The 23312-nt window shown below is 40.5% G+C and overlaps 1 protein-coding gene and 1 long non-coding RNA gene across 2 annotated transcripts in view; both read right to left on the bottom strand.

Moving 5' to 3' along the window:
* PDGFC (platelet derived growth factor C) overlaps positions 1-23312 on the bottom strand; it is a 308542-nt gene that overhangs the window by 178569 nt on the left and 106661 nt on the right. The gene's annotated exons all lie outside the window — the stretch shown is intronic.
* LOC120990069 lies at positions 13809-23078 on the bottom strand. Its single transcript, XR_005776365.1, has 3 exons — positions 22956-23078; positions 21076-21078; positions 13809-13819 (listed from the first exon to the last, which is right to left on the bottom strand). It is a non-coding gene; the product is annotated as an uncharacterized LOC120990069 (long non-coding RNA).

Raw genomic sequence — 23312 nt, forward strand, 5'->3', positions numbered from 1 at the left:
CTGCTCTGCCTGCTACCATGTCAGTTATGCCCTTGATATTGATTCTATCCAATGCACAGTGAATCATGGAGTTCCTACAAGTCCATCCATGCACATGGGATTGCACAATTATAGCTCTTTTATTTCTTACATGTTGCTATACTGCATACTGGATGCTGCACAATGAATGTATTATTGCAAACTGTAATTTCCAAACTGTATTCAGCACAAAACACTTTTATCGCTTGTTGAGAAATGTTGGCTTTAAAAAAAAAAAAAACTCCCTTGGTTTAGAAAATTCTTTCCAACATGATGCTACTGCATTTTAGGATTTGAATAGTTTTTAAGCAGACTTAATGTGACTACTCAGGGGGATGTGTTGGGGTCAAGAGCTTGTGAGCAATGAGTTTTACAGTTGGAATGAAGGGTTTTATATTCCCAAAGTTGAAATTCTGTCTGCGCATTTGTTCTTTGCTTATACTGTTCAGTGTGGCAAGGGATATTCTGAAATGTGTAGAACAGAGCAGGAATAATTATACATGCATTTTAATTAATGAGTTAAAGGATTCAAGCAGCAATTTAACCACAGGCTAAATTTATCACCCTATTTCACATCCGGCTGCAAGGTGTGATGTGATTACAGTAGACCCGTGTTCTATTTCTGAAGTCTGAGGTTGGGTGTTTTCCCTCTGCTCATTCTGTGTACTAGGCTGTCTCAGACCAGATGAGTGTAAAATGATCATTGCAGTAATACGTAACATTGCCACTATGTCGTCTCAGCTTTAGTATTACTAGAAACATATTTATTCTTACAAGATCTGGAATTATAGACATAATTAGGCCTGGAAGCACAGTGCATTAAACATACAATGGCAAGAACAAATCTAAGCTACCGATGGCCAGGGACTGGGTCATTTATTATGTTAAAATGTGATGTGCATATACTACTCATTATTTAATAGAATCACTTTCTTCCTGGATACTGCATTAATACATAAAACATATGTATGTCTACTGCAAAATGAACACTTAGACCTTCCAGGCACATATAGTCGCAAGAAAAGGGAAGCATTGTAGGACTGTTTCAAACCCATTTCTTGATAACTAGAGAGCAGTATCAGAAGAACCAATGGATTGTTTAAAAAAACGATCCCTTTATACGAAGTGGCAACAGACTTGGTGTTATTTTGAAGAAAATATATAGTGTCCTGGAAAATAAAGAAGCAAGGGCTTTTAGTAGAAAAACCACCAAATGACGCCACTTTTGGTAGCAGTTTCAGGTTTACCATATTGTGCACGGTAGGGTTCCCACCAGCAGTTGTACAGTGTGGAATATAATGGACCGTGAAATGTGTGGCTGATCAGGGCTAGTAGTGGTGGCGGCAGCAGCACAGTATGTAATATAATGGACAAGGCAGGAAATGGCTGTGTAAAGGTATAAGTAGTGGCAGCAGCACAATATGGAACATCATTGACAAGGCAGAAGAAGGGTGGCTGAGTAGAACTAGTAGTACTGGTCGCAGGAGCACAGTAAGGAACATGATGGACAAGGCAGAAGATGTGGGGCTATGTAGGGATAGAAGTAGCAGCAGCAGTACAGTATGTACAGAGTGATGGACAAGCTGATTGTGAATTTTGTAATGAAGATTGGGCTGATTCACAATAATTAATTGAGTAGTATAGCGTTAGAAAATGGCTCACTCATGAAAATTCACTCTCATAACTCATCTAGTGAGGATGAATTGTTGTTCATTCTGTCCTGCAAATCAGTTTCAATTCATCAATATTTCTGGGATTTCTTGCAGGTTTACTAGGGGACCCACTCTTATCTCAAGAACAAGGCCAGGTCTAGTGGACGCCATGATTGGAGGAGTCCCAGTCCTGTCCCAGTAGAGGACTTGAACTTGTGATCTTCTGATCAACAATATAATACACTGCAATACAGAAGTTTTGCAGTGTATTATATTAGTTACAGTAAATCTGACATAGTCAGATGTACATGACAGGCAAAGGGGACATTCTTAGGACCCAGACAGCCAGACTACCATGGCAATGCAATTGCGGTGAATGGGGTGGGGAGGGTTGGCAATGCATTGTGAAACATAGCCCCCCTTTCTCTTTCAAACCACTTAGAAGCTATGGTCAGATTTGATGGCAGCATCTAAAGGGTTAAACAACCAGGATTGTCAAGTCTGGTGCAGAATGGAAAAGGATGAAACACTAATCAATCTCACATTAGAACACAAATGGAAAAACCTTTGATATTACGATCATTCATCCCCCACTGACTTTGTATATTGTTGGCAGCACATCCACTGTTTATACAGAGCGATTCTACTGGCGTTTCTACTGAGAAGATAATCAAATTTGTTAATCCATAATGAGAAAACTTTACTGATAAAGGTTTATGACCAAGTAGTTAATCCATTTAATTAGATTTCTTCATTTTTTTTTCTCTAATAAGAAAACTAAACTTCTAAAACATAATGAAATAAGAGGTTCCAGATGTCAAAGTCAGTGACAGTGAAACTGGTCCCAAGAGATGTAAATCCAACCACAAGCTTCAAACGGTTTACATAGTAAAGCCGGCAGAATTCCAGCCACCATAACTCTGAACAAAAGATGGCAGGAATATCTCAGTCAGCAGACCTGGATAAATAAGTTTCCAGCCGCAGAGCTGATGAAAAATTAGATAAGACCTGGGACACTAAGAAAGAAAATGTAGATTAACTGGAAAAAATGTGTTACTCGCCAGCATGCAGACATTTTCACATTGACTTAATAGTTAAAAAATGCTTTAAGTAAAAGCAAAGAGAATGCATTCATTTCTTATTGGGATATATAGAAGATAAACAAGATAAACCACATGCACATGTCCATCATACTGGTTGCATGAACAGATGACTATATCCATGGACAAAACTACCACCGTAGCAGTAGCAGGCATAGGGTCCACATTCCCTCTTAGAGGTGAGGCACAGAAGTGATTATTGTGGATAGAGAAAGTGGGAAAAAAAGAGTCAATGGGAGATGAAGTAATAGAGTGAAGAACATAATATGTTCATACCAAGATTGAAGACCCAGTTACAAGTTTTTTCTACTTATTCCTCCATAACTGTATTAATTAAATTTAAAAATGCTGAAAAAACATAATTTAATAACTATGGTATAATGTGAATGTTTCTGGAAATGTCAGGGTAAATAAGGCCTACCCACAGGAACAATGATGAAATTAAGAGTCACTGAGTTTATGGGATGGTTTTAAGATTTGTTGTACAACAGATACAGAACAGTGTCTTAGCATATGTTATGAATGGAAGCCCTGATGCACATGTTACTTAGTTAATACAATTAAAAAAAGATATGTTCATCAAGTTCAACCAAGGGTTGGAGGGGACATGAATTTTAGGAAATGAAGAATGAGACTCAGATTTCTACACATTTTCTTAGGCATTAATGTCATTTACTTTTTAGTTTTTAAAACTGTCCACTGTTCCTGCTGTGACCACGTCCTGAGGAAGTCTATTCCAAAGATTCACAGTGCTTACAGTAAAGAAGCTTTGATGCTTTTGGAGACTGAACTTTTTCTTCTCCAGTCAGAGGTAGTGCCTACTTGTCTTTTGAGGGCATTTGACATGGACCAGTTTTCACTGTATTTTTTGTATAGCCCATTTATATATTTGTTTAGGTTAATCATGTCCCCCCCTTAGACGTCTCAAGACTAAATAAATGTAATTCTTTTCATCTTTCTTCAAAACTAAGACCCTCCATGCCCCTTATCATTTTAGTCGCTCTCCTCTGTACCTTTTTCCAGCTGCAGAGCGTCCTTTCTATGGACTGGTGCCCAGAACTGAACTGCATATTCCAGATGAGGCCGCACCAACGCTTTGTAAAGTGGTAACATTACATCCTTGCCCCACAAATCCATGCCTTGTTTAATACATGTTAACATAGCCAAATATAAAGCTGTCTTTGTTGCTCATAGTTACTAAATGGAGTGCATCTTTTATTTCTTAAAAGGGTTTTCTGAGACTTTTCTAGTGATGACCTATCCTGTGGATAGGTCAACGGTATGTGATTGGTAGGGGTTCAACACCGGGAACCCCCGCCTATCTACTGTTTGAGAAGGTACTGGTACTCCCAGTAGTGTCATAGCCTTCTCGCAGCTTAACCTAGGCCATGCGATGTTATGTTCATCAGTCACATGGCCTAGGTGCAGCTCAGCCCCATTGAAGTGAATGGAGCTGAGCTGCGATACCAGCTTGGTGAGCTGAGAGAATTTCTGGCACTACTGTGAGCGACGATACCTTCTCAAACAGCTGATGGTGGAGGTCCTGGGTGTCAGACCTCTATGATCAGCTACTGATGACCTATGCATATGATAGGGCATCACTAGAAAAGTCTTGGAAAACCCCTTTAAAAAATAAAATATGCACTCCAAATGGTTGCTATGAGCAACAAAGCCAGCTTTATATTAGGCTATATTAACATTTGAACCATGGCTTCATTCATAACATATGCTATGACACAGTTCTGTATCCGGAGGATAGGTCATCAGTAAAAAATTCTCTGAAACCCCCTTCAAACCGCTGTGTAAAAGTAAATGTGTTTGTGGGCAACTCAGATCATTTTTGTGTTAGACAGTTTCCATGGTGGAGGATTACAAGGAAAACCTGTTGTAGGACAGCTTAGATGAGAGTCATGTAAGGACAATCAGTATTAACTTTAACAGATTAAAGCAGAAAATGGTAATGCATTTTTGTAACAAATTTAATAGGAAATAAAAAACTGAAGACAAATGGAAGCATACTGTATGAAAGAACGCACATCATGTATTCAGTACAAATATGGTGATTCTCTGTTTAGAAAGTTCTGCAGTTCTAAGTCCTGCACATTCATTATAATATCAATTTCTTTGTTGCTATACACTGCTCAGTAAAATGACTTGCAATTCAAGTACTTACTTTTGTAAATAATTTGAACAGGAAAGGACAGATGAAACAGTTGTCAATATCTGAATAGCTGCCCTCTGTGTCTGAAATAAATCCCTTCCCTATGTGCATGTAATGATATGAAAACATGTTACCACATTTGACAAGTCTATTATACTTATCCTCAGGCATCAGACATCAGTCAGCATGAATCCATTAAATATGCCTTCAAGATTTACTGACAGAACTCAAGGATACAAATGGAAACAAAGACTGTTAAGAAACTTCTGTAGCATCAGGACTTGCTTTTGTGATAGATAGAAAAAAGATAAATAGATAGATAGATAGATAGATAGATAGAATTTTTGAGTATATAATGGGCTGTCTATGCATGTTGGGTGTTGTAGTTAGAACACTACAGTGTAAAGATCAGTGGGTGTGGAACCACTGTGTCGACCAACTGGTTTGACTTTTTGGCTAGACCTAAGGGCATTATCCGGACAGTCCCCTGGTATTTACACTTTAATTTCTATACAGGGATCGGCACATCACTGCAGGGGAGCAACCAGACCGCTACCTCTTGTAGTAGTCCCAGTGTTGTTGACAGCTGATCCAAAAGAGTCAGAGACCCAGGTGCAGAGTGCTGAGGGATCAGGTAAAACCATGGTCAGTAACAGATCTAGGTCAAGGCAGGCAGAGTTTGTGCGAATCCATGAAACAGGTCTGAGGTCAGGGCAGGCAGCAAGGAGTCAATATGGTAATCGGGCATAGGTCAGGTCAGGCAGCAACAGATCAGAGTCAGTAATCAAGTAGAGATCAGTAAACAGGCAAACGGAACAGAACACTTTACACAGGGACTAGCCAGCTAGATCAACTTATTGCTCAGGCACCTTTCCACAGGTGAAGGTGCCTTAAATACCCTGGAGTAGTCAGCCATAGGATGGGGAAGAATTAGGGTGAGCTGGCTCTTTAAGAGCATGTGCGCTCTAGAAGCAGAAAGAGCAGGCCAGGCTGAGGAGCACAGGTTGTGGCCTGCAGCCAAAGAGGAAGGAGAGGACTCTGAAGGTCAGACTGCCCGACTGTCAGACTGCACCTGTGCCTGCCCGATAATGTGGGATGGGGGTGGGTACAGGCCACTGTTGTAACAGAAATAGAAGAAATAGTATCCAGCGTGTAATTAAAATCCAAAAATGTATTGAAGTAAATCCATAAAAAAACACATCCCCTCCTGTACAGTCGTGGCCAAAAGTTTTGAGAATGAAACAAATATTAGTTTTCACAAAGTTTGCTGCTAAACTGCTTTTAGATCTTTGTTTCAGTTGTTTCTGTGATGTAGTGAAATATAATTACACGCACTTCATACGTTTCAAAGGCTTTTATCGACAATTCCATGACATTTATGCAAAGAGTCAGTATTTGCAGTGTTGGCCCTTCTTTTTCAGGACCTCTGCAATTCGACTGAGCATGCTCTCAATCAACTTCTGGGCCAATTCCTGACTGATAGCAACCCATTCTTTCATAATCACTTCTTGGAGTTTGTCGGAATTAGTGGGTTTTTGTTTGTCCACCCGCCTCTTGAGGATTGACCACAAGTTCTCAATGGGATTAAGATCTGGGGAGTTTCTAGGCCATGGACCCAAAATGTCAATATTTTGGTCCCCGAGCCACTTCGTTATCACTTTTGCCTTATGGCACGGTGCACCATCGTGCTGGAAAAGGCATTGTTCTTCACCAAACTATTGTTGGAAGAAGTTGCTGTTGGAGGGTGTTTTGGTACCATTCTTTATACATGGCTGTGTTTTTGGCCAAAATTGTGAGTGAGCCCTCTCCCTTGGATGAGAAGCAACCCCACACATGAATGGTTTCAGGATGCTTTACTGTTGGCATGACACAGGACTGATGGTAGCGCTCACCTTTTCTTCTCGGGACAAGCCTTTTTCCAGATGCCCCAAACAATCGGAAAGAGGCTTCATTGGAGAATATGACTTTGCCCCAGTCCTCAGCAGTCCATTCACCATACTTTCTGCAGAACATCAATCTGTCCCTGGTGGTTTTTTTTGAGAGAAGTGGCTTCTTTGCTGGCCTTCTTGACACCAGGCCATCTTCCAAAAGTCTTCGCCTCACTGTGCGTGCAGATGCGCTCACACCTGCCTGCTGCCAATCCTGAGCAAGCTCTGCACTGGTGGAACTCTGATACCGCAGCTGAATCCTCTTTAGGAGACGATCCTGGCGCTTGCTGGACTTTCATGGACGCCCTGAAGCCTTCTTAACAAGAATTGAACCTCTTACCTTGAAGTTATTGCTGATCCTATAAATTGTTGATTGAGGTGCAATCTTAGTAGCCACAATATCCTTGCCTGTGAAGCCATTTTTATGCAACGCAATGATGGCTGCACGCGTTTCTTTGCAGGTCACCATGGTTAACAATGGAAGAACAATGATTTCAAGCATCACCCTCCTTCTAACATGTCAAGTCTGCCATTTTAACCCAATCAGCCTGACATAATGATCTCCATCCTTGTGCTCGTCAACATTCTCACCTGAGTTAACAAGACGATTACTGAAATGATCTCAGCAGGTCCTTTAATGACAGCAATGAAATGCAATGGAAAGGTTTTTTGGGGATTAAGTTAATTTTCATGGCAAAGAAGGACTATGCAATTCATCTGATCACTCTTCATAACATTCTGGAGTATATGCAAATTGCTATTATAAAAACTTAAGCAGCAACTTTTCCAATTTCCAATATTTATGTAATTCTCAAAACTTTTGGCCACGACTGTACATCGCTGATATGTCTCGATCAATGGTATCAGTCTTAGTCATAGCATGCTATGACTAAGACTGATACATTTTTGGATTTTATTTGCACACCGAATCCTATTTATTCTATTTCTGGATTAGCTGGGCTGTGTTGTAACACACAGGGTGAAGATTAGTGGTATAGGGTCAGTTTATTTTTCAGATTATAAGGCTTTTTTCATAATCATCTATCAGGAAGATTTCCCAGTCACCCATATGCACTCATGTTTAAAAAAAATGTATACCATACGGTATAATTTTTTTTTATTACACTTCAGGTTTTAATATTAGTTGGCATGTGTTTTTTATTGGATGCCTATGTATATAATAGCATAGTCTTAGATTAAAAAAAATTAAACTGCTGCATGGATTTCAAAAGGATACTCTCTGGGGTCCTAAGGGCCATTTATAGTATGTATCAGACATTTTCCCAATGTATATGGCAAACATATACTCCAGAGGCAGTGTGAGAGTACCCTAAACAAAAATAAATATCTACAGTATGTTTTATGGCAAATCTTACAACTTTACAAAATGCTATTTTAAAACGGTAATTATGGTAGAATGTTTCCTACTTATCGCTGAGCATGTAATAAAGTCATATGAATTCAAGTGAAATAAAATAAGATATGTCTACGCAGCCTATTAAAAGCCTGGATTTTACATTCTGCCTAAAGCATACAGAGGAGATAAAATTAGAGATACTAAAGGTGTTTTGCTGTTTGATGTTATTTGTAATATATCCTCTAAATGCTAGGCTAGTCTCATTCTGCCTCCTGAAGACAACTCCTGGAAATTCCCTAGGACTTTGTCATAATATAAGGCAAAATCACAGAATATGGAGGCCATATACAGAATTACAATAGAGCGATTATGGGTCATATAAAGAAATAAAACCGAAAGGCATGGAGGCCAGACATAGAACTCAAACAAGAGGACAGAGGTTGTATACAGGAGTAGAAACATAGGACACAGGGTCATATATTGTGTTATAACCACAGTTTTCAGGGTTTGTATACAGAAAATATGAACCAGATGAGATAGGGATTATATACAGAACCGGAGTAGATAGACACCATATAGCAAGTCAATTTAGACAGCAGCACTCAAAGCAGGACATGGCACAGGTGTTCTGATATTACAGATCATATGGATCCAGAGTCCAGACCTTTAGTGTTGCATATAGACAACATAGAGAATCCAGCTGTTGCTTTTATACAGTATAGTCAGTAAAATTATTGTTAATTCTCATCAGAATGAGAACCTGTAGAACAAATAATACCTATCCCAATAAATTCAGATCATTTCTACAAACAATTCAGCTTCATAAAGCTCTGAAATGACATTATAAAACAGATGTGATTCTCCTATCCTTAAATGACAGCACAGGTCTTAAAAAAAATACTTATAAAAATAAAGCAGCAAGGTGAAAGACAAATGAAATCTACTGAACTGTGAAAAAGAGTCTTTTTATCAGGTTAGGCTGGTGGGGCTCGAATATTTTGAACTACGGTATGCCTTGAACTACAGATTGAAATGTCTAGCTCAGAGTCGTAATACCCCCAAACACAGGAATTGTTTAAGCCCTATTTTAAATAATCATTAAATCCTCCAAGGATTCGTGTGCTCATAAATTCTCTTGAGTTTAAGTGTGCTTGCCAAAGAACTCTCCAGAAAGTCTGAAATCTTTTTGTAAGCTCCAGAAGATGAATAAAAACACTCCCCTAAAGCTTGGTAAATGCTATTTTTGTATCAAGAAGTGGCGTGCTACTATTGTTAATATATTCTTAAGGTAGGTTCACATCTGCGTTTAGAAATCCAGCAGAAGAACAGCATGCCTGAGTTCAACGTATCCGACATAGCTGGATAATGCAGTAAACTGGTGGATCCTCATTGAGTCTAATGGGATCCGTTGGGGAACTGGATTGTTTCTGGCATTAATTCCGGCTTTCAGCTGGACAAAACGTCCTGCATGCACGACTTTTTGTCCGTGCAAATGCTCTATTGCTGCCGGAAAGTCAATAGGGATCCAGCCGTTCACGGCATTATCTGGCTATGCCAAATACGGTTAACTCCCTCAGGCTGTTCCTCTGCTGGAGCAGCCTGCTGGATTTCTGAACACAGATGTGAACGTATCCAACATGTGTCCACATAAAATGTAATATGCATAGGATGATTATTAGCTTTCATTTGCGTTACTGTTCAAATTATTTCGCTTTTTTAGACATACCTAGAACATAAATACACTATATTGTATACAATTAGATCTTACACATGACAATCTATTACATTCCTGCTATGATTTCAGTATGATTCATTGAAATACAAAGCTATGAAAATAAAAATTTTAAACACAAAATTAATGTGACAATAAAACACAAAGGGGGTCATTTACTATACCGAAATACACCTATATTAGGCATATTTCAGGCGCAGATGGTGGCGCAACTGTTTGTTGCACCAATATCTGCGACTTCGCCCCGATCACACCAGATCTAAAATTGTGGGCGTGACTTGGGCTCGGAAGCTGTCTTAGATTTAGAACTGGCACTTGATGCGTCGAAGTTATGGAGAGGCCTGTACCTCTTCATAATTTCAGAGGATCCACTGCCAGCACAATGTGCACCAAAGTTCCTGAAAACAACACATAAAAATACATCCATAAATTTGCTGCTCTGCAAAGTGATGTAGGCACACTGGCAATTAAATTCATCATATAACCTACTAAAATATATAAGCACAGAAAACAAAATTGGCCCTTTGAGAAAAAAGTGGCCATTATTTTGGATTTTCATCTCTGTACCTCGACATGTTAAAGTTGCACTATCTTTAATTCTGCATTGTTTCTTTTACGTTCAATACCTGCTTTTTATTATATACGGTACTTGCTTGTGGGACTGCATGTTCAGAGCTCAGTAGGTTTTCCCTGTAAAGCTGCTCTCTGCACAACCTCAATGTTCTATATACCCATGTGTCTCCTCCCCATTATCTCTATCACTCTGATTTGGCTGTGCATAAACTTCTGTATGTGTGAATAGAGATGACCTCTTATAACAACAGATACCTGTAAGGTGCTCAGAAGCAGATTAGCTAAAAGATGGGAAGCAATTGAAGATTATTAGGCTTCTACCAGACTAACTGGCAACTTTCATCTTTGACAGGATAAAAACTTAAACATAAATGGTATTTATTTGGCCATTTTTGTGCCCCATCCACAAAGGAGTTGTCAAATATGATTCAATTTATAGAAAGTAAAAATATGAAAATATTAAATAATACAAAATTAATGTGACCATAATCAATAAAATTATGTAAATATACATCCATCAATTTGCTGTTCTCCATAAAGCAATTTAAGCACACTGTAAGAACAGGCAATTATAAACTTCATTAACCCCTTCCCGACTGCCCACTGGATATATACAGCCTATCTGCACATGCCCCGTGCAGATAGCACATATATACACATACAGGCAGAGCTTTAATCCCTGGGATTAAAGCTCTTGCAATCTAGCAGGAGCAGGTTGGGTCCCGGCTGACAGAAACAGCAGGGACACTGAGGAGAAGAGAGGAGCGGTTTATTACCGCTTCCGCCTTCACCTGTGCCGACAGTAGAACGCTTAACGAGTGCATGGTGGAGGTAGCAGGAAGTGGCAGAGTTGCTTCCTCTGTTAGTCCTGGCGGTCACGTGACCTCTGGGGGTGTCTGGAGCAGGGGCAGGAGCAGACCCTGATCAGCTCTGCCTGTGTGTCATGCCCCCACAGGGGGCTGTTTTCTCCTGTAACTGGGGCTCCTGTGGATGCCCCAGTTACAGTGGAAACAGTGATAAAAAAAGTTAAAAAAAAGTCAGTGTCCTCCAGTGTCCTCCTGGAAGAAATATTATGTGCTAAAAATAAATTAAAATATAAGTAAAAAAAAATAATAAAAAATACAAAAGAAAGTAAAAAATTTTTTTAAATGCAGACGCTAACAGAAACCGTCACCACAGTCTCCCTGTATTCTCAAACCTATATATGTTATATATGAAAACGATCGTCACAAAATAGGGAACCTATTGCAATAATACATTTTTGTGTCAGTTTTAATATTTAAGAAATAATAAGCTATAATTAAAAAAAAATACTTTTTAATAATAATTAGTGGTTTGCCACCAAATGAAACCTAAAAAAAAAGTTGCCTGGACATTCACGCTTTTTTGGGCCCGGTCATCAAAGGGTTAAATTCACAGTCGAGTCACATTATTATGACCACTTCCTACTTTCGATGTCAGCAGCATGTAGCTCATGAAGGAAGTCACGTGTCCTGAGCTGGCTTGGTAGGTACATAAGGTGTGTGATAAGCTGTCTGCACACATATCCCCAGTTGCTGTCATAGGTAAAAGAGAGATATCAGAGTTGAAAAAAGGGATGATTATTGGCTTTTGGGCCAAAGGTGGCAGTATTTCTGAAACTGCGCAGTTTGTGAGCAGTTTACATGCTGCTTCGTTTAAAGTCTATTGCGAGTAGACAAATGGTACCCTTGTGAATAAACAACATGGAAACCATGGAGCACCATTTGTGAGAGGTGAACGTCAGCTACGAAGGTGCACAAGGGCTGACCAACACACTACTGTGGAGCAGCTTACAGCCAAAATGAACCAGGGGGCTACCAGACATGTGTCTAAAACAACAGTTCAGAGAACCGTGCTGCGTATGGGGCACCGAAGCAGACGGATGGTCACTGCACCTTTGCCAACAAAGTTGCATTGGCAGAAACGGCCTAAATTTTTGCAGTATCAGAATTCCTCCTCCACCAGGTGGCCTTCTGTGAGTAATGAGTAATGTTTTCTGCTTCAGCAAACAGATGGATGTTGGAGTGCCAGATGAGAAACAAACACCATGAAACCATGGGCATGAGCACAAGCTGGTGATAGCAGTGTTATGGTCTGGGGAATGTTTTTGTGGCATTCTCTAGACCCACTCATCAATGTGCAAGGCACTTTCAACTGTTTTTTTTCAGGTATGAAGCCATCCTTGCGATCACATACACTCATACATATATAATCAGAAATATAAAAAACTGTTATATTATTTAAAACTTTTGTAATGCGGGCATAATTTGATCCAGTTATCATTTTACAGTAGGTAAAGTAAGTAGTTTGAGAGAAGCAAAGCACCCAAAGTGGAATTTTGTCCTAATTTGAACAAAAATTTGGTTCTAAACTTAGCCAAATTTCCTCGTGCCTTGTGTTAACCAATCATTTTTCGTAAAATGGCAACTGGAGTGGTCTTAGAAAAAAAGGAAGAAAAAAATCACTCACCTCATCCACATGCTCGAACAGTCCGCTCCTCTCTTGATTGAATAAGACCTGCCGAAGGACCTGTGCTGAGTGTGATGACGTCACCACATGATCACGTTGGGAGCATGTGGTGACATCATCACATTCCGTGGAGGTCCTTCATGTGGATGAGATGAGTGTTTTTTTTTAAACCCAAAAGACCATATTGCAAATACATTTTTAACAGCCATCAGACGGGTGCAATTCTAAGTGGCCATTTAAAACGTTCCCATTGATTGATACGGTTTTCACATAGCGATTCCTGATTAATTAATTTGTAACAAATCAAGTTTCTTGTCAAAAAAAAATTGACAATAATTTTTGTCCCCAATTAACTTTTTAAGACAAATAGTAGCTTTCACATTTACTGCAGTTGGGAATAATGTTAGTAGGCAAAGCCATGTATTAAATGCTTAAGAAAATTTACTATCGAGACAAGACACAATAACTTTATATGGATGTCCTTTATAAAAAGTACACCATTCCTCATAAATGCTCCACAAATAAAATTTATAGTGGCTGGCAAACAAATTTAATAGATCCAACATGATGTTAAGCTAAGCTCGTGATGAGCGTTCACTGAGGCATAAACGCTATAGAAGCTATCAAGAGCTTAAAACCATAGTTTCCTCATTACTATGTCCAGCTTTACACAATAAATTACATGTAAGATATTTACTACAAATGCTTTATTAAAAAGCTACAACCCCATATTTTGGTGTTTTTCTGTGTATCACATTTATAAAATTGCTAAGAAAAGATAGTATAACATTTCTTGTTGTAAAACATTCTATGGTTTACATTGCAATACCACTAAAATCCCTAAATCCCTTTTCATGGTTTATATTGTGGTATACTTAACATCCCATTGTCTAGTGGGGAACTTTCCTGTTAGGCCTAGCTTGTCAGCGTTACTCCAGGAAAACACCACACCTTACACCTGGGGCTAACAGCATACTGATCACCAAAACCAAATCTGAACATATCTAAGGACCAGAAGCATTACAGTAAGGTTACTTTCACACTAGCGTTTTTGCTGGATCCGGCAGGGCTCAGCAAAAAGTCTTATGTTACTGGTAATACAACCATCTGCATCCTTTATGAACGGATCCGGTTGGATTATCTTTAACATAGCCAAAATGGATCCGTTGTGAACTCCACTGAAAGTCAATGGGGAACGGATCCGTTTTCTATTGGGTCAGATTGTGTCAAAGTCCCCATTGAACATGCGAACATATGACGATATTCGCGCCCACCATATTCTTTTACATTGTTAAGAACTTTGACCCTTGACACATCCATCAGGTGGTACAGAACAGCCAATTGAGATGTTTCATCACATGGATATACCCCCTACCTTATAAATAAACCTGATCTGGGCGTCATTTTACATTCAGTCTTTTGCCAGTGTAGGGAGAGATTGCTGTGTGGAGTAGGGACAGACTGTTAGGGACACAAATCTCTAGCTAATAGGGCCACAAAAGTCCTTTTAACATTTGTCTGCGGTTTTGCTTCGTTGCCGCATCTACACAGAGTGAAAAACACTATTTGAAGAAATAATTTATACTGGTGTGATTTACCAGTTGCCCCCCAAAAAAACTGATTTAAGCAGGGATTTTATATACCAATAATATACATTCTATATAGTGCATTTAGGTAGTGCAGCATTTGTCAGTGTTTTTGCTGCGTTTTACCACATCTACACAGAGTGAAAAACACTATTGGATTAATTTCTACTGGTGTGATTTATCAGTTGCCCGCCCAAAAAACTGATTAAAGCAGGGGTGTGATATACCTTCTTCCACAAATACTGCTCTTCTATAGGGACTTTTGTCACAGAATCATTTTGAAAATGACAGTCAGAGGAAGAGGCAGGCCATTCCGCAGGGGTGGTAGGGGTCGGGCAGGTGCACCAGGCCAAAACCTAAGTGGAAAGTTGCAGAAGGTAGGTGCGATTACGTCAAAGGACGCACCAGACTTGGTTGAGTGGCTCACTCAGCCTTCCGCTTCTGCACCCTCCTCATCCTCTCTATCTGCACCCTCTTCACTCTCTGTTGTGTCCACCCCCAAAGACACCACCACCACCATATCCCCACTGCTCGAGTCAGAGAAATTATTTTCCCATCCAATCCCAGACCTTACCAATGCGCAGCCATTCTTGGCATCGGATCAGGAAGAGGAGGTATCAACGGTCGCCACCCAGCAGTCTGACGAAAGTACCCAGATCAGACCAAGGAGGGTGGTCCCCGCTGTTGCTGCCTACTCCGAGATCTATAATGTCAGTGGTGGTAAAGGTGACGAATCCGATGATGACGTGTCGATGGACGTCATGTGGGTGCCCAAAAGAGAGGAAGAGGAGGGGAGTTCAGAGGGAGAGACGGAGCAGCAGATAGGGAGGAGAAGCAGAGAAGCCAGAATTTACAGTGCACAGGAGGCAAAAAGCAGACTGCTAATGTATCTGGAACGAAACATCCACCATGCACGGTCACATCTGATGCTCCCAGGACGCCGGCACATGGCTCCGCAGTGTGGGCTTTTTTTTATGTGTCCGCTGCTGACAATTGTGTGGCCATCTGCAGCCTGTGCTGTCAATGCATAGGTCGCAGTACGCCCAAAACTCACCTAGGGACGACTGCCTAAGAAAGAACGCCGTCAGAACCGACAAAGCCACAATCCCTGCGCTCACCGTCCTGCCTTTTCTTCTTCTCCTCTCTCCTCCCAGTCATCCTCCACTCCACCTTCCACCGTCCCGTCGTCGCGTTCATCTGGTAAAAGGCAGGCTTCCTTGCCCCAAATGTTCGAGCAAAAAAAGATGATGACGCCGGATAACCCTCTTACCCAACGGCTGACCGCTAGCTTGTCAGAAATGCTAGCCCACCAACTACTGCCATATAAACTGGTGGACTCTGAGGCCTTTAGAAAATTTGTGGCCATTGGAACACCGCAATGGAAGGCCCCCAGAAGGAAATATTTCTCACAGAAGAGCATCCCAGACCGATATGGCCACTTTCAGCGGCAAGTGAATGTATCTCTGGCACACAGTGTCGGTGTTAAGATACATTTGACCACAGACACGTGGTCTAGCAAACACAGGCAGGGAAGGTACATAACTTTTACTGCCCACTGGGTGAACCTTTTGATGGCCGTCAAGCATGCAACCTGTGGCACCCGTGTAGATTTGGAGTTACCGCCATGGATTGCATGCAGGCCTGCCTCTTCTTCTCCTCCTACTCCATTCTCCCTCTTCTCCTCGGCTGACTCCTCCTTTTACGCTGCTACCGTCTCTTCAGCTGCGCCCCCCCCAAACTCCCCAGAACCTACTCGACGTGCCAGGTGAGACGTTGCCATGCTGTGCTGCATCTGTTGTGCCTGGAAGCCAAAAGCCACATCGGTCCTGTACTCCATTCAGCTTTGCGGTCACAGGCAGATCAGTGGCTAACCCCGCTCAATTTGACAGTTGGTAAAGTGGTGTGCGACAACGGTGCTAATCCGCAGAGCGCGCTGAAACAGAGCAAAATGACACACGTGCCGTGCATGGCACATGTCCTGAACTTAGTCGTGCAGCGATTCGTTGCCAAATACCCCAGGGTCCAGGACCTCTTGCGGCAGGCCAGGAAAATCTCCTAAAATGGCAATTTTAGAAGATCTTACACGGCCATGGCTCGCCTTGCTGACATCAGCGGCGACACCACCTGCCCGTCAGACGTCTGATTTGTGACTGCCCAACGCAATGGAACTCCACCTTGTATATGATTGATAGGCTGCTCCAGCAGAAACGTGCAGTTAATGACTACCTGTACGAACTTTGCGGCAGGATAGGTTCTGGGGAGCTTTTTTTTTTTTTCACCGCGCCAGTGGCTGCTCGTGTACCAAGCATGCGGACTTCTGCGGCCATTTGATGAGATCACCAAACTGGTCAGTCGCAGCCAGGGCGCCAACAGTGACATCGTACCTTACGCCTTCTTTCTGGCGCGTGCATTGCGTTGTGTCATTGATCAAGCCGTCGAGGAAAAGGAGCAGGAAGATGAGGAAGTCGCAATGCTGGATGAATTCCCAGAGGGGGCTACTCCATCTGAGACAAGTCAACAATAGGAGTCTGAAGAGGAATCAGAGGAGGATGGTGCTGGGGCGGAAGAGGAGCAAGAAGAGCATGCTTTAAACGTTTCTGGGATCCCTGGTGTTGTCCGTGGATGGGGGGAGGAGAATGAGGACGACATTATCTTGGATGATGAGCAGGAGCCAGGCCATTCCACCACTTCCAGTTTAGTGCAAATGGGGGCCTTCATGCTCCAGTGTTTGAAGAGGGACTCCGTATAAAAATCATAAAGGGCAAGGACCAGTACTGGGTAGCAAAGTACTTAGACCCCCGGTACAAACACAAAATGTGGGAAATGTTACCACCATCACAGAAGGCTGTCAGAATGACTGGACTACTGGGTGTGCAGGCTTGACCTGTGGCCAGAGCTGGCACAATTTGCCATTGCTCCTCGACCAGTGTCCTGTCCGAAAGGACGTTCAGCGCAGCAGGGGGATTGTGACCGATAAGCGCACTCACCTAGCTCAAGACAGTGTGGTCTACCTCACAATTCTAAAAATGAATGAGGAATGGATCTTGGAGGAATTTAACACATGTGACGAGTCGACCATGTTTGATTGAAATTCCTCATGATAGCCCACAAATATCCGCCACCACCCAGAACAAATCATGGTCCCTGTCTTAGGTAAATACAGCGGCATAAAAGGCCTTTTATGTCTGTTGAATGCTTAATTTTTGAGGCCTGTACTGGCCAACAGTTACATATTTATCCTGCGACCGCCTAATGTACCTCCAGCCACAGAATCCAAAGTTCTTTGCTGTCAGGTGAATGTCTATTGGCTAATTTTTGTGGCCTGCACTGGCCGACAGTTACATTTTTATCCTGTGACCGCCTAATGTACCTCCAGCAACAGAATCCTACAAAGTTGTGTGCTTATTGGGGCCTGTACTGTAGTGGCAAGTTCTCACAACAATACTTAGTGCACCAATCACTAATATCTCATGAGACCTTAAAAAAATGTGAAGTTGTGTGTACCGCGAAAAAATAAATCGCATCATTAGAGATTTTTTTAAACACTAGATCTGCATATACAGCGATTGTTATAACATGCATTTGAAATGTAATCAAATACACTGCTTTAATGTCAAATTACTTGCAGTGATCAGAAATTCTTCTTCAACGTCGCGAAAATTGTTGCCAACCATCTTTTCTGATCGCATCCAACTTAGGTCTGGTGGAAACCCAATTGCTGTAGTAGGCCGCGCATATTTTGCGCATGCGCATAGGCGAAAATTACATTGCCGATATTTTGCATTGAAAAAAATTATGAATGGAGATCGCAAATTCGAATAATACATCTGGTATGTCACTGTCCGTGTTGTGGGACTATTTGTGCACTTCTAGTAAGTATTTGGTGGCTGCAAATATGACCTGAAGGTATTCCAGGTTCGCCTGCCTTTAAAGTGAATGGGGCCCGCTGCAAACTTGCAACCAAACGGAATGGAATGCATTTTGGAGCATTCCGTTCTGTTCAGTTACGTTTCGTCCCCATTGACAGTGAATGGGGACAAAACGTTAGTGTTTTTTTCCGGTATTGAGACCCTATGACGGATCTCAATACCGGAAAATAGAAACGCTAGTGTAAAAGTAGCCTAAGCCATTAAATTGCTGTCATGCAAAACAATTGCTTACTGCAAACTGGCTCGGTCCACTGCAATGTATGCTTGGACATATGTAATTTTTTTAAAAACACTAAACCAAGAAAGGACTGCTAAATGTAAACAATAAATATAATTGACCTCATTAAATATGCAGCATGTTCTGCAGGATTCTGACACCGATGGCCTTGTAGAAATCGTGTAGAGATTGCTGATTTCTTAATGAAGACCAACTGTGAGGTGGTGTTTGCCAAGGCAGTGACGCTAAACTATCTTTTTGCCCTACTGCAGACAGGAAACAGCAGGGAGGCTCCTGCTTCAGCCACTGGTCTTACTGCTTGTCATAGAACTGAAAGGAGGAGGAGTTTTCTTCTTACATATTTCTCAGTTTTAAATGTAATGGAAACTAAACAGGACCAGTAGAAAGGATGAGATGAAGTAAAGAAGTTTGGGGATTTATATGATTGATAGATATAATAGATAATTATTTTTTTGCATTTTTTTGTGTTTAGTACACCTTTAAGTAAAGCATATTTATGATAACTGATGAATGCAGGTCAATGAAATGATCATAGAGAATTACACAAATTGTCCAAATAGTGGGTCACTCTTCACATTTAATAAAATTCACTGATGAGAAGTTAGCACAATTCTAACATTTGGTTTAGAGGCATGGCTTACCAGTAGTATAGGAAGTCATCAAAGTGTTGGTTTTAATGACAAATCAAATGAACCATTTCATTAATAATTTTAAATGTTTAGCAAACCAAGGTTATGATCTTTCACAAATGCAGTCCTAAAGCCTGGACTGCATGTACTGTGTGGAAACATCCAGATCTTCCCTTTTATAGTGGGAATAACCCCAAAGGCATTCACCGTTTTATGGCTTTACAAAGGGATTGTCCAAGTTAAAAGAAACTCAGGCAGCAGCTGTAATAAAATAACAAAAGAAGATATACTTACCACTTTTCTCCCAGCCTCTTTCTACACCAATCTCTGGTACTCCCACAGATATTTGTTTTCCTGGCTGCAATGGTGACATCCTGTACACACCATATCACTGCTGCAACCATTTACCGGCCTCAGCAGCAACTTCTCTATACTACAGGGACCAGTGATTTTTCCACATGTTGACCTGGTGTGTGCAGGACGTCACTGCTGCAGCCAGGAAAATGACATCAGAGCTGAAGGAACTGAAAGAATGAAGTGCGAAGCTGGAAGTGGCAGGAAAGAAAATACTAAATATCTCTTTTTTGTTATTTTATTGTATTTACAGCTGCTGCCCAAGTTTTTTATTAACTTGGACAATGGCTTTAACACAGAGGGGGCTTTCATACATTTTCTCACCTCTGAAAACATAGAGGTTTGATATAAATGGTAAAACATATACATTTCAGATTATGTAGAATTGTCTACAAAAAAGCAATTTATAGGTTAGATAAGTCTAAAACATTAAGATAATTAATATGGATGTGACAATTAATTCTATGTTTATCACAGAAGATGTGGATTCTCTAATCGGTTTCATGCTAGCTAGACTGGGATTTAAAGTGTAAAGAATATCCCCATTCTTTACCCATAACCTCCAAAATGAAGGATTGACTTTCCTGTTTAGATTCTCAGATGGTGGTCTTAACAATAGTCAATGATTGGTGGCAGCACTGCTGAAGTAGCAGTAACATGGTCCAGAAGGCATCAAAGGTCGTCACCAAAATAGAAGTCAAGGATGTGACAGGCAAGAGGAAGATATAGAAGATTCAAAAATGTAGTCAAGGGGTCAGAACCAGGAGTAGAACAACGGGGACCAGGTCAACTATCTAAGGTGCGAGATGGGAGTGAAATCGTGGAACAAGGCCAATGCCAGGATCAAAATCAAGTTCAAGGACATTGCAGATATTAGAGCCAGTACAAGAAAATATCTTAATTGGCAGGCAAGTTAGTGAAGCCATTGCCCCTTTTAAATAGCCCAACAAGACTGACAACAGAAGGAGGTTCGAGGAGCTGAGACAACCAGAGACGAATAGCAGAGAAGAGGAGGACTGTTGAAGCTGTTGGCAGAGGCACCACTAGAGCAGAGAAAAGGTTAGTTATATTGACTATCAGCGAGGACCCAGGGCTGGAACAGGGTAAGGTGAGTAATGATTACTGGCTACTGGAATGAATTGGTCTAGTAAGGTAAAACTATGTGCAAACAGATTAATATCTTAAAGGAAAACTGTTAGCAACCCAAAAAATACACAAAAGGAAATGGGTGTCTGCAAAACAAAAAAAAAGGATATTCTGTAATCAGTTTACTGGTTTTGTTCGATCCAGTGAGGAAATTATTCATTTATCTTTGAGGGGAAGGCTACTGCCTACACAGAATAGAAAGATGTCTTTCAAGGAGACTGCTGTAGGTTTAATAGGAACTTTGCTATACACTTGTAGAGTATGTAGGGCATAATGTTTAATATACAGTGCCAATGAAATATATTAGAGATCTGAACACTAAAGTAAAACATGAGAATGAGACCGACATCTGTAGAACCACCCCAATAGAATATTTGTTATTATTATGTCTGCAAATATACATAAACCAGATGTCTACAGTGGTTTTACTTTCATCCCAGAAACATGTCAAGGCAAGTTTTAATGGAAAAAAACTGTACTATGTAGATGCTGCAAAATGTAGCTGATGGAGATATGGAAAAGCTAAGCTTTAAAAATAGTAGGCAGACTCAGAGTTTCTTGTACAATATGAAGGAGACATTTGGGTCTAGTGTGTCTATATATGAAGCAACCATTGAAGCACAAAGTTTATCTTTTATATATATATATATATATATATATATATATATATATCAGTTTTGCTACTGTGATACATGGCACTAACGCTTGTGTTAGAAACAGCACAGAGCATATTGCTATGGAGCAATAAAAGAATACAGTGCAGTCTTGTAGATCGTCACAAAGAAATATTATTTGCAGCTGTGGGGTCTTGTACCAAAGATTTAAACTCCTTGCAGACACATTCATCAAACACTTGCTTCTGGAATGATCTAATAAATTCCTTCCCCAAGTACCATATGCTATACTGCATGCTGTTTATATAGCAAGGCCATACTGACAGGTCAAGAATTAAATGTAACTTACCAACCAGTAAAGTATAATACAAATTTAAATAATAGGGAAAAAAAATCCAACTGTCTCCAAAATATGCAAAAATTACTTTTCCACTACCAAAAATGAGGTGAGATTACTAAATATCCTTAGTAAATGCTGTTGGAATGATGATGCCTTATATTCATTAAAGATGACACATATATGATGCACTATAATTACATTCGAAACCCTGTATTTTAAAAAGAACACACCATTTAACTTCATCAACATTCATGAAATGCAAATAAAGAACAGCCCAATACTGGTGACAGGAACGAGATAGATAAACATACAGTTATGTGCAAAATATCAGCAGTGTGTTTAAAATCACTAAGAAAAGCTCATTCCTCATTATGACATTTCTTTCCATATACGCAAAGGCACTGGAAACACTGCAGATTTAATTTCAAATGAAAAGGTGAACAAAATATACATTTTTAAACTGAAAATGAAGAAAAATGAATAATAAGCTGTTCAAAAAAATAGCAGTGTTTGCCTTTTCAGTTACAGTCTCGAAAATTTCCACTATACACTGAAATGTGTGTAAAGATTTAGCTTTTCTGTTACTCACTGAGCTAATATTTAGTTGTATAACCTTTATTTCTGATAACTGCTTTATATCTGCGTGGCATGGAGTCTACTAACATCTGACACCTGCGTACAGATATTCCATTCTCATCTGTCCATAGAATGTTGCACCACTTCTCTTTAGGTCAGTCAATGTGTTCTTTGGCAAACTGTAACCTTTTCAACACATGTCTCAGCAATGGTATTTTACGAGGGTTTCTTGCAGTTTGGCTTGGCATAGGTGTCTACTCAGAGATAACTGAAGATTTTGGATTTCCCTGAGGCTGATCATTGAATGCTTCTTTGCCATTGTTGTTATTCTATGATCTACATGGATGGTAGTAGTTATTTTCCTACCATGTGTTTTGGGTTTTGTTTGCCATTTTAAAGCACTGGAGATCATTTTAGCTGAGCAGCCAATTATTTCCTGCACTTCTTTATATGTTTTACCCTCTCCAATCAACTTCTTGATCAAAGTTCTTACTTCTTCCGTACAATGTCTGGAATGATCCATTTTACTCACTGCCCTCTTTCTTTAAATAAGAGCCATAATTGACACCTGTTTCTTCATAGAATGAATGACCTGACTAATTGAACTCCACACTGCTATTAATTTGAACACCTCCTCCCTTTCATTAAATGAGTCAATTACACCCAATTAACAGCATGCATGTCATGATTGATGATTCTGTTGGTTGGCCATTACCAGGCTTCACAGGCTAGGGCAGCACAAAAGACTACCCATTAGTGCCGGAGACATCAGCGGGATTGCTGCTAGGCAGATGCCTCAGCCTAGCCTACTGAGAAAAAGCTGGGTACGTCATCGGCAGTAAACAAATAGCCTTTGTCCTGCGGTATCCAGCATATGGCAAGGTGGAGT

Source organism: Bufo bufo, chromosome 2 (genome assembly GCF_905171765.1).
Source record: "Bufo bufo chromosome 2, aBufBuf1.1, whole genome shotgun sequence".
Classification (NCBI taxonomy): Eukaryota; Metazoa; Chordata; class Amphibia; order Anura; family Bufonidae; genus Bufo; species Bufo bufo.